At 38.5% G+C, this 18,580-nt stretch overlaps 1 long non-coding RNA gene across 1 annotated transcript in view; it reads right to left on the minus strand.

Annotated features, from left to right (window-relative positions):
- Nucleotides 1-5,880, minus strand: part of LOC117071487 — a 71,182-nt gene extending 65,302 nt beyond the window's left edge. The window contains exons 1-2 of the long non-coding RNA XR_004432320.1: nucleotides 5,803-5,880; nucleotides 768-885 (exon numbers count right to left, since the gene is read on the minus strand). This is a non-coding gene — a long non-coding RNA (uncharacterized LOC117071487). The remainder of the gene's footprint in view (nucleotides 1-767; nucleotides 886-5,802) is intronic.
- Between the last annotated feature and the right edge of the window lie 12,700 nt (nucleotides 5,881-18,580).

The raw sequence follows: 18,580 nt of genomic DNA on the forward strand, positions 1-18,580 counted from the left end.
TTATCTGATAACTCAAGACTTTCCATAAACTAGCAGTAAATAAAGCAAATAAATTATTGAGGGTAGGGAATACATTTAGAACATAGAGAAAAGTATCTCTGGAAGGCCATACAAGATATTTTAGTGCTCATAACTTTGCAGGGTTCAATATCAAAGTTGAGAATAAATGCTTGAATTGATGGATACCTCATTTACTCTGATTTGATTAATTCACATTGTATGCCTGTATCAAAACACCTCATAAACCCCTTAAATATATACACCTACTATGTATCCATAAAAACAAAAAAAAAATTAAATAAAAAGTCAATGTCCATCTATAGTCATAATACTCCAGCCTCAGCCACGATTTTGCTGAGATTTTTCCACATCAATAGCAACTTACAAGAATGAACTTTAAGTCGATTTCTCTTGGTCAGATTGCCATTTCCCAAACACTTCCTCACTTCTCTATATTTCATAAGATTTATCCAATTTCCACTAGAATAAAAATTTCAATGAATTTGTAAGGTGACATTTCCATTCATATCTTGGGATTTCATTTACCTCTGACATTTAGAAGTTCCTTTGGTAAGAATACATAACAATGTAATGGCTTACATTCTTAATCCAGGAAGGAAGGAAGGGGAAATACTTCACTGGAGTAAATGTCATTACCTTTAGGCTAAAATATGTTACATGGAACACAATTTTGTGGAATCCTGTCATTTTCAAAATGCTTTCCTGTATTTCAGAAACAACAACAAATAAGCGAACTGAGAACTTACCAAGTGGCAGGCACTGTAGGAGGTGACAACTGCTCATAATAGACCTTCATGTTGCAGCTTGAGCCCATCTTCCCCATCTCATCTCCCAGGACTCAAACTAGCAAATCTCCTTAGGCTACTGTGAGGAGGATGGATTAAAACGGGGAAAAGGCTGAAGCAGGGGGAATTAATTAGGAACCTGTTACAGTATAATTGGGGACAAATTATGACAGCCTGCCTCATTATAGTAGTAGCAAAAATAAATTAAAATGGATAGATTCAAGAAATATTTAGGCAATAGATTGACAGCATCGGGTGGTTAATTGACCTTATTGTGAGAGTTTGTGTGAAAGAGGGGAATAAGTGAATAATAAATCTCAGGATTTTGTTTGTTTTTAATATCAACAAATAGGGAGAAAGGTGTGGGACTCCTTGTTCATCTTTAGGCATCTTTAAGCATAAGATTCAGTTACCTGAAGGATAATTAAGAGGAGACGCTTGGTTAGCATTTAGGTTATAATACAGAAGAGAAATTTTGCTGGATATACAAGTTTGTGAGCAATTAACATGTAATAAAAGTACTGAGATCACCCCAGGGGAGCTTTTGTATTGATAGTGAGGGGAGCCCAGAAAAGACCCCAGCGCCTATAAAAGTGCCTGGCAGATACATAGTTGTCAATTGATAAGTGCATGAAATAATTAACTAATGAAAGAATGAATAGGCATAGAGATATCTCTTTCTGATGAACAGATAGATGTATAAACCAGTAAGATCATTCTATGTGCTATAAATGAAGTACTGTGGAAAGAAGTAATATTAAATGTTTCCTACAATAATTCATTAAATTTTATAATAAATACAATAAATTAGTCATGGTAGATTATTTTCTTATTTTAATCACGATATGATTGAGGCCAAGAAGGGTACTTTTGTAAAGCAGCAAAAGTGCAATTTGTAATGATAGAATCAGGACTATAACCAGTTTTCTTTTTTAATATTAAATGAGAATTTATTGAAATAAAGATTATATTTATTTTTTTGGAATGCAGAATTCAGGAAAGATAACAAAGGTAGAAGAGGGAAAATTGCTCTTTGGACTATAATGCAAAACAGCGAGAGTCAGAAGGCAGCCCTGCAAATCGAAACCATTTGAAATAAGTGGAAGATCACAGAACCACGGTCCTTTCTGCCTTTCTGAAAGCCAGCAGCAGTATCCCTTTTCAAAGTCACCCTAGAGAGGGCCCAGAATGGACTCTTATCCTGCTAGATTTTCAGAGTCCTGGGTCTGTCCTTAGAGAGGGCCCAGAAGGGACTCTTCCCTGCTAAATTTTCAGAGTCCTGGGTCTGTCTCTCGTCGGTGCTAAAACAGCAAGATTTGTATTAATCATCCTGTTCCCCAAATGCATAACCTGAGGTTCCTTTCAGACATTCAGATTGTGGATGGAAATTTTGTTTGGAATTTAAACTGCATAACTAATTGAGGCCCCTTTGCCCTCATAAATCAGAAAACTTCTCTAGAGGAGTTTTAAGTCTCTAAGTTGCATTAATGGGTGTTTTAACATGTCCAAAAGGCAAATATTCTTAATGCAAGCAGTTCCTCTTTTTTCATCCATCAACTAGAAACTCATTCCCATACATTGCTTGTGCATGTGTGTGCTTCTCTCCATCTACTTGAGAAATGTGGGATTAGGTAGAGGGGAGGAGTGATACATTTTTAGTCTAATCAATCAATCTTTCCAGGGACCTCTATGGGATTAGGTTACATAGGACTTCAGGGCATATTTTCTTCTGATCCACATGGACACTGCATTTTATAAAGAAGAAGAGGGACTGATGTTTTCATCACAATGACTGTCATTCTGAAGTCACTGTGTTTTCAGGATAGAGCACAGGATTGCCTTTCAGGAATCCCAAGAGAGGGAATCTCAAGTGAAAGTAATGGTAAATTCACAATAAACTACTGCCAAGAGAATAGAATCTTTTAAATGGAATTCTGTCATCAACACTATTCTGTTCTGGTGTTAATGACAGAATAAAATTCTATTTCCTTGGAATAGAATAACCAACACTTTCAGATTTTCTAGGGGAATATCCGTTGTCTACTACACCCAGATTTTAGGACTTGGAGTTATCTCAGTCTCTTCCCTTTCTAATGAAAATCTCTACGCTTGATGCTGCTGTTACTATTCATGATACCCCTTCTATTCCCAAGGCCACTGCTTTATTTCAGGCATTTCCAGTAGCCCTGGCCAGAGAAAAGGGGCTCAGATTTAGAGAATCACTCTCAATTATACTGAAATAAATATCATGAGATATTTATTAAGAAATCTTAGTGATGGAGATATTTCTTAAGAACAACAATTTCTTCTATTATCTAGTTGTTGGTGCAACTAGCAGGTCTCTGGTTTGTTATTTCATATTCTAGTTTGACCTGCTTTCCAGAAGAAGGGTTTCCTTAAGTAAGTAATAAAGGCCAGTTGTCTTAATAGATATATCCTGAGGGTACCTTAATGTAGACTCTTCCAATTTATTCAAGACTATTGTCATTTGATTCCTACTGACAACTTCAAAGCCTAATAGATACAGGGTAAACTGGTAAAATTGAGTTCCTTAGACTGCAAATCAGTGAGCCAAAAACCGAACCTTGGGCTTTCACCTAGGAGTATCCAAATCCCTTGCTGTGAAGACAATGAATTTCAGACCCAGGCAGTCATAGTTTGAGCTCTCTGTTCTCTCCCTCTCTCTCTTTTTTATTTATTTATTTTTTATTTTTTATTTTTTTGAGATGGAGTCTCGTGCTGTTGCCCAGGCTGAAGTGCAGTGGCGTGGTCTCGGCTCACTGCAGCCTTCACCTCCAGGGTTCAAGCAATTCTCCTGCCTCAGCCTCCCAAGTAGCTAGGATTACAGGTGCCTGCTACCATGCCCAGCTAATTGTTTGTATTTTTAGTAGAGACGGGATTTCGCCATGTTGGCTAGGCTGGTCTTGAACTCCTGACCTCATGATCTGCCTGCCTCGGCCTCCCAAAGCACTGGGATTACAGGTGTGAGCCACCGTGCCCAGCCTGAGCTCTCTATTCTCTAATTGGTAGAAAGTTATTTAATCTCTCTGATTCTAAATGTCCTCATTGAACAAATGGGTATAATAATACTCACATTTAAAGTTTTATATAATTATTTGTGATAATGTATATGAACTATCTAGTGCATAGTAAATGTTATTGATATCTTAATTGTAATTTTATTATTAATCTATCAAGGATTTGTAGTTATTACTACAACTAGTATTGTGACTGTTACTACAACTACTATCACTTCTATCACTACAATTACTCTTATGACTACTAATATGACAAGCACTAATCTATTTTCTAGGGTTGTTATGAAAGTGGCTGTATGTAAAGCTCATACATAAGAGCTTGGCACATTGTATGCACTCAATAACTGTTCCTCTTCCTCCAAGTGACTAGATATATCAGATTGATGGGGTTGAAGAAGGACAATGGTGTCTATTGTGCTCAGATTTGAGGACCTGGAGTTACCTTATTTTTCTCTTTTTCTGACAAAAGTCTCTAAACTTGATGCTGCTGCTGATATTCATGCAAGCCCTTCAATCCCATGGTCCCTGTGTTATTTCAGGCTTTTATCAGCTCATGCCTGAACTAGTACAATAGCATTGTAATAAAATTTTCTATTTCACTTTTTTTCTGTTTTTAGGCTGTACTTTACTGCCAGATTTAGTCTTCCTCAACTAGTGGTATGTAAGTTTTCACTCCCTAGTTACAAATTTTGAGAGATTCCTTTAAAATTTAAATCCAAACTCCCTGGCATTCAAGACCATAAGACAATTTTCTCCCAATGTATCTTTACAACCTTGTACATAAATGCTACCATAAAAATAAGGCTCAAACAATCCACCTCTAAACATGCTCTACAGGCCAGGTGTGGTGTCTTACACCTGCAATTCCAGCACTTCGGGAGGCTGAGGCAGGATAATTGCTTCAGCCCAAGAGTCAAGACCAGCCTGGACAACATAGTGAGGCCCCATCTCTATAAATAACAAAAAAAATTAGCCAGGCATGGTGTATCGCACCTGTAGTCCCAGCTGCTTGGGAAGCTGAGGTGGGAGGACTGCTTGAGCCCAGGAGGTTGAGGCTGAAGTGAGCCATAATCACACCACTGCACTCCAGCCTGGACACCCAAGCAACAAAGTGAGACCCTGTATCTCTCAAACAAACAAAAACAAAAAACAAAAAGTAAGAAAAAGAAGAAGAAAGAAAAGAAAAATAAATAAAAATAGACATATAGACATGCTATAGAGTTATTGAGGGCACACAGTATGCCAAGCACATATGTATGAGCTTTACATATAGTGTCTTTCATAACAACCCTATAAAATAGATTGACCATAATTACAGAAGTAGTCATGATAGTAATTGTAGTAGTAGCAGTGATGGCACCGGCCACCTGTCTGGAGTTGCCGCTGTAAAGACAACGGCTGCAGAAGGGGAGGTGCCGCCAGAGCTGCGCACTCAGCAAAGCCAGGGTGGGTGGGAGGCGGGGCGGGTGTAGCTGGGAACAGGCAGGAGACCCGCCCCCTAACGAGTTAAAGGGTAGGGAGCCCCGTGCTTGGGGCACAGCTGCAGAGCTGCCGCCGCAGACCTAGGCATCCCTGTGCTTTCGTGGGGGCCAGGAAGCCCCTGACCCACAGGTTCAGAAGTGCCTTCTTGCTCCCATTCCTGGCCTCTGCCTGCTCCCTGTGCCCACTTCAATTTTGGAGCAAAGTTATGGCCAAGCCTGGGTGCTGTTGCAACCTGGCCAGGTGTGCACATGCTCAGGGAGGCGCTGTTACACCAGCTCCCTGCCTCCCCAGCCCCCTTTGGACTTTGGGCACTGATGAGCACGAGAGAGAGGCGAGGAAGCGCTGTGGGCTGCTGGGTTGAGGCTTAGAGGCGCCCTTCAACACCAACAGCCTGGGTGCTGTGGAGGGCATGTTGATGGCAGCAAGAGGAGGGCAGGCTACTGGACAGAAAGGGACAGGTCCTAGTGAAGCCCCACCTTCAAGCCAGGGATGGCTTCAATCCTGGAGGTCCCACCGTCAGTTCCGGTCGGAATCTGTGGCCTGGACTGAGCACTTGTGGTTCTTTTTCCAGGCCCGCCCATGGCTACCCATGGACCAATCAGCATGCACTTTCTCCCTTCTGAACCCATAAAAACCCCCCAGACGCAGCCAGACTCACACATAAGTCAGGAGTACCAGCGGCGTTAGGGAGCAGCCCACTGTGGGTCTCCTCAACTTGTTGGGCCAACCTTCCTGAGGAAAGGAGGGACAACCTACCTGCAAAAAGGAGCTACCCACTTCAGGTCTCCTGAGAACTGTTCTGCCACTCAATAAAGCTCTTCTCCACCTTGCTCATCCTCCATTTGTCCGCATACCTCGTCTCCCTGGACACAGGACAAGAACTCAGGACCCGCTTGGCGGGACTAAAAGAGCTGTAACACAAACAGGCCTGAAACACGCTCCCTTGCTTGCCACGTTGCAGGTGACGAGAAGGAGAGAAGAGCCGTGTTCCTTTGGAGAGCCCAGACCTAGGGTCTCTCTGAGCCAGGGCTGTGACACTCTCTTTGGGGCTCTGTGGTTCCTGGCATCTCCAAGCTTCCAGGAGCCACCATGTTCCCCTCATCCAAACAGGTGTCTGCAGCAGAATCCACATGCAGTACGTCTGGTCCAGCTGCAGCCTCATGCAGAGCCACACCTGTGCTGGAGCCTGGAGCTGCCTGCCCCACTGCAGCAGACGGTATGTCTGGCTGTTGCTGGACCCTGCGCTCGCTCACCCACACACCCCTTGCCACTCCGCGCCTAGCTCTCCCTGGGCAGGCTGGAATCTGGGCTGGTGGCTATAGCCAAGCACAGCCTGCCGGGCCAAGTGGGCGGAACAAGCCCAGTGGGCACGAGCAATACTCAGGCAGAAGGTGCCACCAGCCACAGAGGTTTCTGGCTGATGAAATGACACCTCAAGGATCCCATGACAGCAGTAATAGTAGCTATAGTAGGAGTCATAATAGTAGTTATTGTACTAGCAGACATAGTAGTTGTAACAATAGTTATAGTAGTTGTCTTAATAGCAGTGATAGTAGTCACAGTAACAGTTAAGATCATTGTAGGAACAGTAACTGAAAATCCTTGATTGACTAACAGTATTACAACTAAGATATTTATAGTACTTACCATGCACCAACCAGTTCACACACATTACTTCTTTGCCTTTTTACCATTTTCCTCCTTTGAGATAATTGTCTCATCTGTCTCTCCTCTTTCTCCTTTAGGCATTTCATCAGTGAAACTAATTCTATCCCTCAAGGGATGTCCCTCCATATCTTTATATCTACCTCTCCTTCATCCTAACTCCACTATTGTGTCTTATCATCATTGTGTTTTGTAAAAGGAAAAAAGAAGACATTCCCTACTTTAAACTTGTCTCCTTCGTATCTAGGACTGATATTCAGACATGGAGCAAGTTGGACTGCATAGGGACCCACCAGTGAGATTGATGCTATCTGTAAAGAATAGGGATGGCGGCCGGGCTCGGTGGCTCACACCTGTAATCCCAGCACTGTAGAAGGGCGAGGCGGGCAGATCATGAGGTCAGGCGGTCGAGACCATCCTAGCTAACACGGTGAAACCCCATCTCTACTAAAACAAAAACAAAAACAAACAAACAAAAAACCACCTGGGAGTGGTGGTGTGCCTGTATTCGCAGCTACTAGGGAGGCTAAGTCAAGAGAATCGCTTGAACTCGGGAGGGGGAGGTTGCAGGGAGCCGAGATAGTGGCATTGCACTCCAGCCTGGGCGACACAGTGAGACTCCATCTCAAAAAAAAAAAAGGAGTAGGGATGGCTGTGCTGGCCACACTGTGCCTCCATCCACCTTTCCTGACACTCTACTCTATGCTGGCCACTTGGCATGTTTGACTTTCCATCACTGACTGCTCTGAGCTCACCTACTTTTTTGGTCTGTCATTTTTCATATGAACAAATCCCTAACAAAATCTTAAATTTTTATGAAGGGATGTAGGAGGGGTATTATCTATGGATTTTCACGGTATTTTTCATATTTGCCATCTTTTCTAATTTAAAAATTAAGACATAATATTCAGAGTAGGAAATCTGTAATACACAAAGTTATAAAAAATGATCCTTTATGTAATCACACACAATCCATCTACCTCTAGGACATCATGGTACATATATTTTGATATCTGTCCTTTTAGTTTTATACAATAATTTTTTGTCAATTGTTTATTTTTATTTAGCAAAATAGTGTGAACATCTCAAAAAATACTCATTCTTCGAAAGTGTACATTTTCCAAAAGTGTCCAGTGAAACCTTTTTATATGTATATTTACAAAGTTCATACAGAATACTGTAATTATTTCCTTGTTTTCAGGCAAAACCCCTTTTACTATTTTTATTACTTATTGATACATAATATTTGCACATATTTATGGGGCACATGTAAAATGTTAGTACACACATAGAATGTGTAATGACCAAGTCAGGGTATTTAAGATATACATTACCTGGAACATTTACCATTTCTCTGTGTTGAGAACATTTCGTATTTTTCTTCTAGCTATTTTGAAATATACAACATATCGTTAACTGTTAACCTTCTGCGCTGTCAAACACTAGAATTTATTCCTTCTGTCTAACCATGTACTTTTAAATGGATGCATAGATCATAATTTACCCTTATTTTTGGTCATTGAGAGTATACGTGGAGTGTATACTTATTTAGGACAGAGTGAGGATTAGGGTTAGTAAAGCCCTCTGCCTTCTCTAGTTCTTCATTATCCTGTTTGTACACAAGCATTAGTACATAATGCTTTTCTGTGTCTCACCATTAGCTTTCAAAACTTTGTATGGCAAAGAAAGACCCACTCTTGTGTTTATTCACAGAACTTGCTTCCTAACAGGTATCTGTGGATGTTCCAATGTCCCCTTATCCCATCTCCAGGACCTTCCTATTTCCAATTGCCTTTCTGTGATCTTCTCTAGTAGTGATATTTATATGCTGGAAACGGTGCTAAAGATTTTCTATAAGATATATTATATTTTTTTAAAAAAATTCTCACAGCTTTGAGAGACAATTATTATACTTATACATTCTCTCATGCCGTCCCCTCTCACCCCTAATCTTAGAGGATGTACCAATTTGCATGCTGGTTTAGAGAGAAACAGAGGGCTATATGTTTGAGTCTAAGCCTGGAAACTGTTTGCCTTGGAAGACTTTCACTGAATGTGCTAAGAAGAGAAACCCCTCTGCAGACACACACAGGCGTTCTGCAGTTTCCCACTTTCTGGTGCAGCTCTGGCCTTTTAGGGCTTTAAGGGCTTTGGCTAAGGTGAGAAGAATCTGTCATTTCTTCCCGAGGCTCAGAATGGGCAATTATAAATTGTTCTTGACAAGTTTAAACAGGTCAAAGGAGCTTTTCTCAGATTTGGGGAATCCCTAAATGATTTTTTTAATACAAATCTTTTTTTTTTTTTTAATGGTACAACATTATACTCACAGTTCTTGCTTTTTAGGGCTCTGTTTGCATTGGATATTTTTTCCTGTTTTGAATATCCAAAGCTGGAAAGTTTGAGGTTTGTATTCTGCCAGGGCACTCTGAGTAGAACTTGAAAGTTTGGCTTGAGAGAGCTAACATAGCCTTGATAGTTTTCACCCAGTTATTCTACAAAAGATTATTTCGAAAAGAGGATTTCAAGATCCCTCAAATGTGGAGTCACCAGATAAGATACAGATGCCCAGTACAATTCCAATTACAGATAAACAACAAGTAATTTTTAGTATTTATGTAAGTATGACTCATGTCAATTGGGATACACTTATGCTAGAAAATTGTTATTTATCTATATTTTTTATTTGCTAAATTCTGCAAACTTTTCCAAGCGTTTATAATTAACTGCACTGGTGAAAACACCAAATCATGAAGGTGGCCTAATATTTCCTGAGGACTGTGTTAATATAATTTCATGTAATCTTTCTAACAATACAATGATATACACATAATTAATTCTATGCAACAGAAAAGATAATTGAGCTTCAGGGAGTTTTAAAATTTTGGCCCAAATCACACTATTGGTGAGTGGCAGATCTGTGAGTGAAAGACAGGTCATCTGACTCCAAAACCCACCTTCATTCCAACCCGCCTAAGGTGTTTAAAATGTTTTAGGAACACTGAGCAGCCCTTGCTTCCCCACGAAGCAAGCAAATACCTAGAAAGCTGACCTGAAGTGCCTGGGGCCCACATTTCAGGTTCACAATGTGATTATAGTGCTTGGCATTCAATGCAGACACACACATCATCATTCTAATTAAGCAACTGTCTTAATTATCAGGTTCTCCAGGGAGGCTGCTCTGCCAAGTCTGGTATTTCATGAATAGATCTGAAAACAGACATTATCTCTTCTCCCAGTGAAGAGAGAGTGATGAAGGCTCAGGACAAAAGGAGGCAGTGGGATGATGCCACCAAGGGACCGTTTTGAAGAGCCATCAGCAAAAAGCAGCCACACCTGCTTACACGGCTCTGGGAAAAATGATCTGAGCCCTGACATGGAACTTCGATGCAATAAAGTCCATTGTATTAAGCCTTCTCTGGCACTCCTCCCAAAACAGAGAGGCAACAGTTCTGTTATGTTTTGTTTGGTTTGGTCTCCCTCATCTCATCAATGAGCTTTTTTAAAAAGAAGAATTCGGTATTTTCTTTAAAGGTGGTACAATTGGCTTTTATTCTAGTCTGTTTTTTCCTTCCTAAGAGAGGAGCATCCGTCTTGTTAACACAGGACCCCAAACTATCTGATCAGAAAGAAAATAATTCAATCTGCTGTTTGAATTGACTTCCAGCAGCATCTTAAATTTTAATTGGCCCCCTGCCTAAAACAACCCCAAATTATATGTCTTCCACACACCTCTCACCACCACCATCACCACTGCCCCTACAACCACTCTAAGCATAGCACACATGGCGAACATACCATGATATTGAATGCTAATCTCACTCTTCCTTCTCTTAATCTGATCTTACTCAGGTTCTGAAAGTGGACGCTGAAAACAATTTTTTTTTTTTTTTTTTTTTTTTTTGAGATAGAGTTTCACTCTTGTTGCCCAGGCTGGAGTATAGTGGTGCGATCTCAGCTCACCGCAACCTCCGCTTCCCGGGTTCAAGTGATTCTCCTGCCTCAGCTTCCCAAGTAGCTGGGATTACAGGTGTGCGCCACCGTGCTTGACTAATTTTGTATTTTTAGTAGAGACAGTTTCTCCATGTTGGTCAGGCTGGACTCAAACTCCCGACCTCAGGTGATCCGCCTGCCTTGGCCTCCCAAAGTGCTGGGATTACAGGCATGAGCCACCACACCTGGCCACCACACTGAAAACATTTTAAAGGAGAAATAGATTGCCAGTTATCCATAAAGATGAGAATTATCTGGCAACCTTTTGGTTAGATGCAGACTATGACTATAGAGCTAACAAAAACAAACACGATGAGCACTAGATATCTGCCAGGCATTGTTCAGAGCCCCTTTTTGTCTCAGTTGATCCTTGCTGTAGATCAGGAATCAACAAACTAAGCTTTCACCACTTGTCAGGTGTAAAGCCATGTCAGTCTGACTCCCAATGCCACACTGTTAGCCACTCTTCCACACTGCCTGCTCCAACTATTTCAAGAAGGAGAATGTTTTCCAGTTAATAGGTTAAGTTAATAGTTAAAAACTGAAGGAATCCCTTTGCTTTTTAGCTTTTATTATTAACCAAAACTTGAAAATATTTATCTTCCCCCAATGATATCTCTATTTAGAATATTAGAATGGATATTTGGTACTTAGCCTTCTATTTTCCTGGATGAGTAATATTTTGAGGCCTGTGCAGTTGTCTAAGCTACCGATCATTCTGTTTCATACCAAGAGGGAGTTTCTATGCTCTTCCATGTTGGGCTGGCCTTGTAAGTTTATTTTAATATGGTATTAGCATCCATCGTCACCACTAATTGCTATTTACTAAGAAAGCACACAGTGCCTGCCCTGTACATCAGAGACACACTTGATAGAGCTTACTCTTCACTAGGAAGCAAGAGGCAAAAATATGAATTAGCTTCTTTTTATGCATGTGAAGATGCTTGTCTGTCTTTACTACTTCCCAGGAACACTGCCAATGAGGAATGCTCTGGAATTCTAATCTATTAGCACTAAATAACATAATAAAGCTGACATGAACACGAATGACAGGATGTAGTTTACACATCCTGGTATTAATGTCAAGAGCCTGAGCATGAAAGCAAAGGATTAACCACTTCTTCTTTGGGAATCTTGTTTCATCACTCTCTGTGCAAATGTTCACCTGTAGAAAAATGAGATTTGGAATTAGGCTTTAGGAGTCACTGAAGGGTGATCAGTAGAGGACAAATGCCTTCCCTTGAGAAAGTCCTGGAAACTCCGAGCTCAATCTCTGCTCTTGATCACCTTGCTCTCTTCGTTGGTTGCTTGCTTGCTTTCCCGCTTAATAATTCTGAGGTTCTGAGTTTTTCACATTGCACATGTTTATCTTGCAAAAAAAAAAAAAATGCATGCATACCTGTACTTATAAAACACATTTATTAGGGAGTTGTCATCTATTTAGTAGAATAATTAATTTTTCTAAACACCCTGACTGAATTCTTTTGAGCCATGAAAAAGAGTATCAGACTCAATATGGGGAAATAAAGATCTTTGGCTCAAAGACCTTTGGCTACTTCTCGGGGATTCTGAGGCTTCTTTTCATGAACTTGTGATACCATGCATGATGCATAGAAGCGTACACATCCACAACAGGCAGACACCATCCTGCTCCATCCTTCCATTGCAATCGTGATATAGTCAAAACTTACAGAGGACTTACTATGGCTATGCATGTGTTAAGGAATTTGCTCGAATCATCGCCAGTGAGACCACAGATGGTCTCTGAGGTGCCTCAGAAACATAACCAGCTTCTCTTATGCACTGACCCGATAACTTATTTCTGTTTGATTGTGCTGTATGTAATATAAGCATTAGGAAGTTGGAAAAAATATCTTTAATTTATTTGTCCCACAGAAGTGACGAAATTCATAAGATTATGGTCTCCAGAGCCGGAAGACTTGGCATCAAGTTGCAACGCCAGCAATTACTAGCTGGGTGACTTTGGGCAAGTAATTTAACTTCTTTGTGCCTTCCATTCTACATGAATAAAATGGGAAAATGAATGTTTTTGAGAATAAAATGAATTAACAGATGTGACATGCTAAGAACAGTGTCATTATTGAATTAAGGTTAGCCAATAACAACCACAAGTTAAAGTTTAGTAAAGAACTTTAAACCAGATGGGAATTCTTGATTTTACTATCATACTCTCATTACATTTCTGGAATAATCTCTACTTGATCATTAAGTATTATTTTTAAATGCTCTACAGGAGTCTGTTTATTAATATTAATGTTAATAAACAAATATGTTAATATTACATATTTTATGATATTCTGTGAAATGATACTTATATTTTTCCTAATAAATATAGGGCCTGCTTATTAGTCTGTTCTCACACTGCTATAAAGATAATACTTGAGATTGGGTACAATTCAAGATGAGATTTGGGTGGAGACACAAAGCCTAACCATATCAGTCTGTAGTTTTCTTTGTAACATTTATCAAGCTTTAGTAAAATTAAATGCTTATTTCGTATGAAATAGCTAGAAAATTTTTCTGTTCATCTTCACTATAGAATAATTTAAATAACATTATAATTATCTATTATTTAAATGGTGATATAATTCCTCTAGTGATACTTTTCCCAGGGTAGTTCGTTTTTTTTTTTTTTAAACAACTTTTATTGGTTCCTTCTACAGAAACTGGACTTATATTTTATAGTCCCTCTGGACTAAGTTTTAGTAATTTCACTAAAAATTTTCCATTTCATCAAGATTTTCAGATGTATTTACATAAAGTTGAGTAGTACCATTCTTGTGACTTTTTAAATCTCTCTTCCTTCTGTTGTTACTTCCCCCATGTTTTTATTTTATGTGCTTACATTTTCTTTTCTTATGTCTTGATTAGTTGATAATCTATTAAAAATCGGCTTTCGGATGACTAGTTTTACTTCTTTTTAAGACTGATTTTTAACTTTTTAATTTCTTAATTTATCTTTGTCCTTTCTGTCTTCCTTATGTTTATCCTGCTGTCTTTTTCTAACTTCTTGCATCAGATATTAAGTCTTAGTATTTAAAGATAAGAATAGCAAAACTTTTGAGTTTTCTTTTGATTTTAGTTGTATCCCATGTTCTGTTTTTATTTTTATAATTGTCTGGATAAGCTGAGGTTATAAACTATATTTTCTCGGTACTAAGAATTCATTAAGAAATAATTTATCAATCTCCAAGTTGGTGGATTATTTGTTTTTTATTACAATTAATAGTCATTGAATTATAATAATATAATGCCATCTGCATATTTATTATTTAGAATTTATTGTGGTTTACTTGGTGACTTAATTAATACACAACCAGCTTTTGAGTGTGATCTGTCAGCAAGGTATGTTCTCTCTTATTATACAAAGTATGATTAATATCAATCAGGTGTACTTTTTAAATTAGGGTATTTAGATATTCTATACCTTTGCTTATTTTTTGTTCATTTTATCATGAAATACAGATGAATTCAATTATCTTGCTAACATTAATGTTTCTTTAGATAGCAACTATTAGTCTTGCTACGAGCAATAATAAATTTTATGTTTATTATCACCAGATTTTAGTCCATAATTTTATCTTTCTTTGGTTTTACTTTGTACACCTAAATATACTTACTTTTCTATTACATGCTCTATCAGCACGTAATAAATAAATGACTTCTAGCCCAGCTATGATTAATGAAGCAATCAGTGAACTTACTTTACCGCTAACCTTTCTTCTCTTCCCAATCTGTGTTGTTGAATCATTTCTATTACACATTGTCAAGGCATTGGAAGTGTGCATTATGCTTTCTCACTCTCATATGCACTTCTCTTTTAGTCTTTCTCAGTCGGAATGGATCGAATATATTCACCACCTCCAATTATTTTGCTCTTATCTCCTCAGTCATTCCTTGGTTCATTGAAGTTTTGTTTTCTATTAATTTCATCAAGAAGGGATAATGGGTACATACTTGCTGGACATTCCATGTTCAAAACTGCCAGCTAAGAAAGCTTAACTTGATATAAAATCCTTGTCTAACACTTTCTTTCCTTAAAGATTTTGTAGATTTTGTTCCAGTTTTCTGTCAATGAATATTGCTTAGGATAAATCTGAACTCAGTTTGATTTTTGTTTCCTCTTACGTGTGACTTGACCTTTCACCTTGTTTGCCAGAGAAATTCTTCCTTTCATTGTAAAAAAACTACCAATGACAATGCAGTATATCACACTATATATTCTAGTATTAACTATCAACTACTCCCTGGTGTATTTTGTGCCTATTCAATATGTAGGTTCATAGTATTTATGTGGCAGGAAGTATTTTTGAATTATATATTTAAGAGTTAGTCTTATTCAGTTTGGCTTTTTTCTTCAAGGACTTTAATGTTATGCATGTTAGACATTCTTTGTCTATATTGTATAGTTTATTATTTTCTTTCCAAACCTTTTAGACTTTTTATTTTCCTTCTTATGTTTGATTTCTTCTTTCTATCTTCTGTGCCTTTACTGTGACTTTCTCTGTGTTTATCCTATCTTGGTGCCTTTCAACAATATCTTCATTTCTGTAATGGTTTTATTTTCCCATTTTTTTCTCTGAAATTTGCCAGTTCACCTTTCATATCCTTCTGCTAAATTCATTATCTCTTCTCTGAATTCTTGCATTTTGGCTTCATAGTGTTCCTCATAGAAGTAATTAATTATTCTTTGGGATTTTAAACTTTGCATCAAACATACTTGGTCACAATTTTTATCAGTTCCATGGCAAGTGCATGTATTTGAGGTCTAAGAACTAAATTTGTCTCTTAGTTTCACTAAACACAATGTACTATGTTATATATCTATATATATCTATATATCTTTTAGATGACTTCTAGGAGGAAAAGAAAAAGTTCTGACTAAACAGCCATATTCATGCTGGACACCTACACTTTGAATTTCTTGCACTCCAAGGTTCTAACTGTTGACCAGTTATCAGTTGACATTCTATAAATGTTTGATGAGTAGCTGAATGGCTGAAAAGATTAGTGCAAACTAAAGAATTACTAAAGTCCTGAATGTGATGTTTCGTTATGTCTATAATTTATAGAATTTTCCCTATTATTTTAAATGCAAACATTTCATGGAAGTATATTTGAATACAAAAGATTATAAAATTACTAATCTGGCATTTTAAAAATCCCCTGCTGAATTTCTTAGAAACAAACATAAATAATATCTTCTCTAGGTCATTTCATATATTCATTTTTTCTTTCATGTTCTAATTTTGTTGAGACAAAAGGAGAGATTTTTCTTTCAACCAAAATAATCAGAAATCTTATCAGTTTAGTAATTAGAGATTTAAATAAAAGCTAGCGAAGTAAGGCTACTTTGCAAGGTCTGATAGTATACAGTAGTTTAATGTTTATTTATCTGGCAAAATTACATCCTCTCTATAAGAGAACGTGTTGGAAGATTAAGTACAAATAGTTTTTTGCTTGACATGCTATATTTCGTCATGCTGCTAATTAGCACAAATACTTACTCCAAGAAGTGAGATCATTACTTTCTCTGGTAGTAACTGAGAGGTTCTTTGTGTTGGAGAAAAAGCCCAGGTGTCCAGCTTGAAATGGCAGTTACCCCCCAAGTGTCTATCCTTAGTAACAACAAAATACTTTAGCTCGAAATCCAAGAGGAAGAATGGAACCGCTTCGTTCTTTCCATGTTGGATGGCATTCACGAATATGTATTAGTAAATAAAATAGTTAGCTCCTGCTGTGTAAAAAACTACCTCAAAATTTAGCAGCTTAAAACAACAAGCATTTATTATCTTACATGGTTTCTGAGAGTCAGAAATCTGGGAGCAGCTTAGCTGGGTGGCTCTAGCTCTGGACCTCTTATGAGGTTTTACTCAAGCTGTTGCCTGGGGTACAGTCACCTGAAGGCTTAGCTGGGACTGGAGGATCTTGATGCAACCTGCCTCATCTGGCTGTTGGCAGGAGGCCTCAGTTTCTCACCATGTGGGCTGCTCTGTAGGACTGCTTGCAACAAGGCAGCTGGTTTCTATCAGGGTGAATTATGAGAGCGAAAGAGATAAAAATTGAATGTCTTTTATAGCATAATACCATCCTTTCTACTATATCCTGTTGGTCACATTGACCAATCCTGGCACAATGCAGGAAGGAACTACAAAGAGTGTGAATACAGGAGGTGGAGATTATTGGGGGCCATCTAGGAAACTGATAATCACCAGGTACTAAAGTTGTTCCAGGAAGTACTCCAGGCATAGATAATACATGTATGAATAGAACAATTTATTTATTCCTTTTATTAGGCTTGTGATCAATAGAACGTGTATTTAATATCTACTATATACCAGCATCTGTGTTATACAAAATGTATTCTAAAGTAAATAAGACATAAGCTTATCCTTATATTCTGGCAGGAGAGATAAATTTGTCAGTAAATAGACAATGATGTTCCACTCTAACATTAAAGAGATGACATTAAGTACTGTAGGGGTATTTTGGAGAGAGGTTGCATAGAGAATATGCAAAGTTGAGCAATTGTTCCCAAGTGCATTTGAGTAGGCTAGACAGAGCGATTAGCATTTAAAGCTACAGCCACCCAGCATTTTAGAAGAATGAAATAGCATGCATATAGATTCACTTTTGCAAATACGAGTACAACAGTGTCTCTCGCTCTATGTACTCTTCTTCAACGTGACCTGGACATTTTCCCATCTAGATGTGGGGTCTATTTCTCTGTGCTCTTAAATCTGAGGGTCTCTGGAACTGCCTTCACTAATAGACTATGGTAGAAGTGTTTTCATGCTTTTTTCTCTTATAGCCTTTAACTAGCTGGGCAGCTTCTACTGCCTGCCTCTTGGAATCTAGCATCCATGTAAAAAGCGAGACTTCTTTTAGATACTCTTGCTGCAAGAAGGTAAGCCAAGTGAAGAAAGCGTGGAGGATGAGAAGCCACATGAAGAGAGAGAGAGAGGTTAAGAAGCTCTAAGGCACCATATATGAGTAAAGAAGCTATTTTGCAGAAGATTCTTCCACCCCAGCTGATGCAATATCAATCAGAAATGACCCCCCTTTGGAGCCATTTCTACATTTTACCCCAAAAAATCATTAGCAAAATAAAAATGATTGCTTTTAGCTATTAAATTTTGGGGTAGCCAGTTGTCCTGCAAGAGATAACTGAAATAATGAGCATGTCACATTACATAATCAGTAAACCATATAATGGAGCAGCCTAAATTACAGACTGGGGCAGGCCAGCATGAAGCTGGCACAGAATTCAATGAAAAACAAAACATACTTGCTGTGCTCTGCCAAATGCTGTTAGGAAAGAGGTGGACACTCTCAACTCTTCTGCATGGCAGAGTGGCATAATGAGATTTGTGATTAGAGATGATCACACTGGGAGAAATTCAGAAGATAAGTGACATAGTGAAAGGACTTGAGGAAAGCAGCACCATTCTTCTATTATTATTATTATACTTTAAGTTCTGGGATACACGTGCAGAACGTGCAGGCTTGTTAGATAGATATACATGTGCCATAGTGGTTTGCTATGCCCATCAACCCGTCATCTAGGTTTTAAGCCCC

Source organism: Trachypithecus francoisi, unplaced genomic scaffold, assembly GCF_009764315.1.
Source record: "Trachypithecus francoisi isolate TF-2019V2 unplaced genomic scaffold, Tfra_2.0 Lachesis_group3, whole genome shotgun sequence".
Classification (NCBI taxonomy): domain Eukaryota; kingdom Metazoa; phylum Chordata; class Mammalia; order Primates; family Cercopithecidae; genus Trachypithecus; species Trachypithecus francoisi.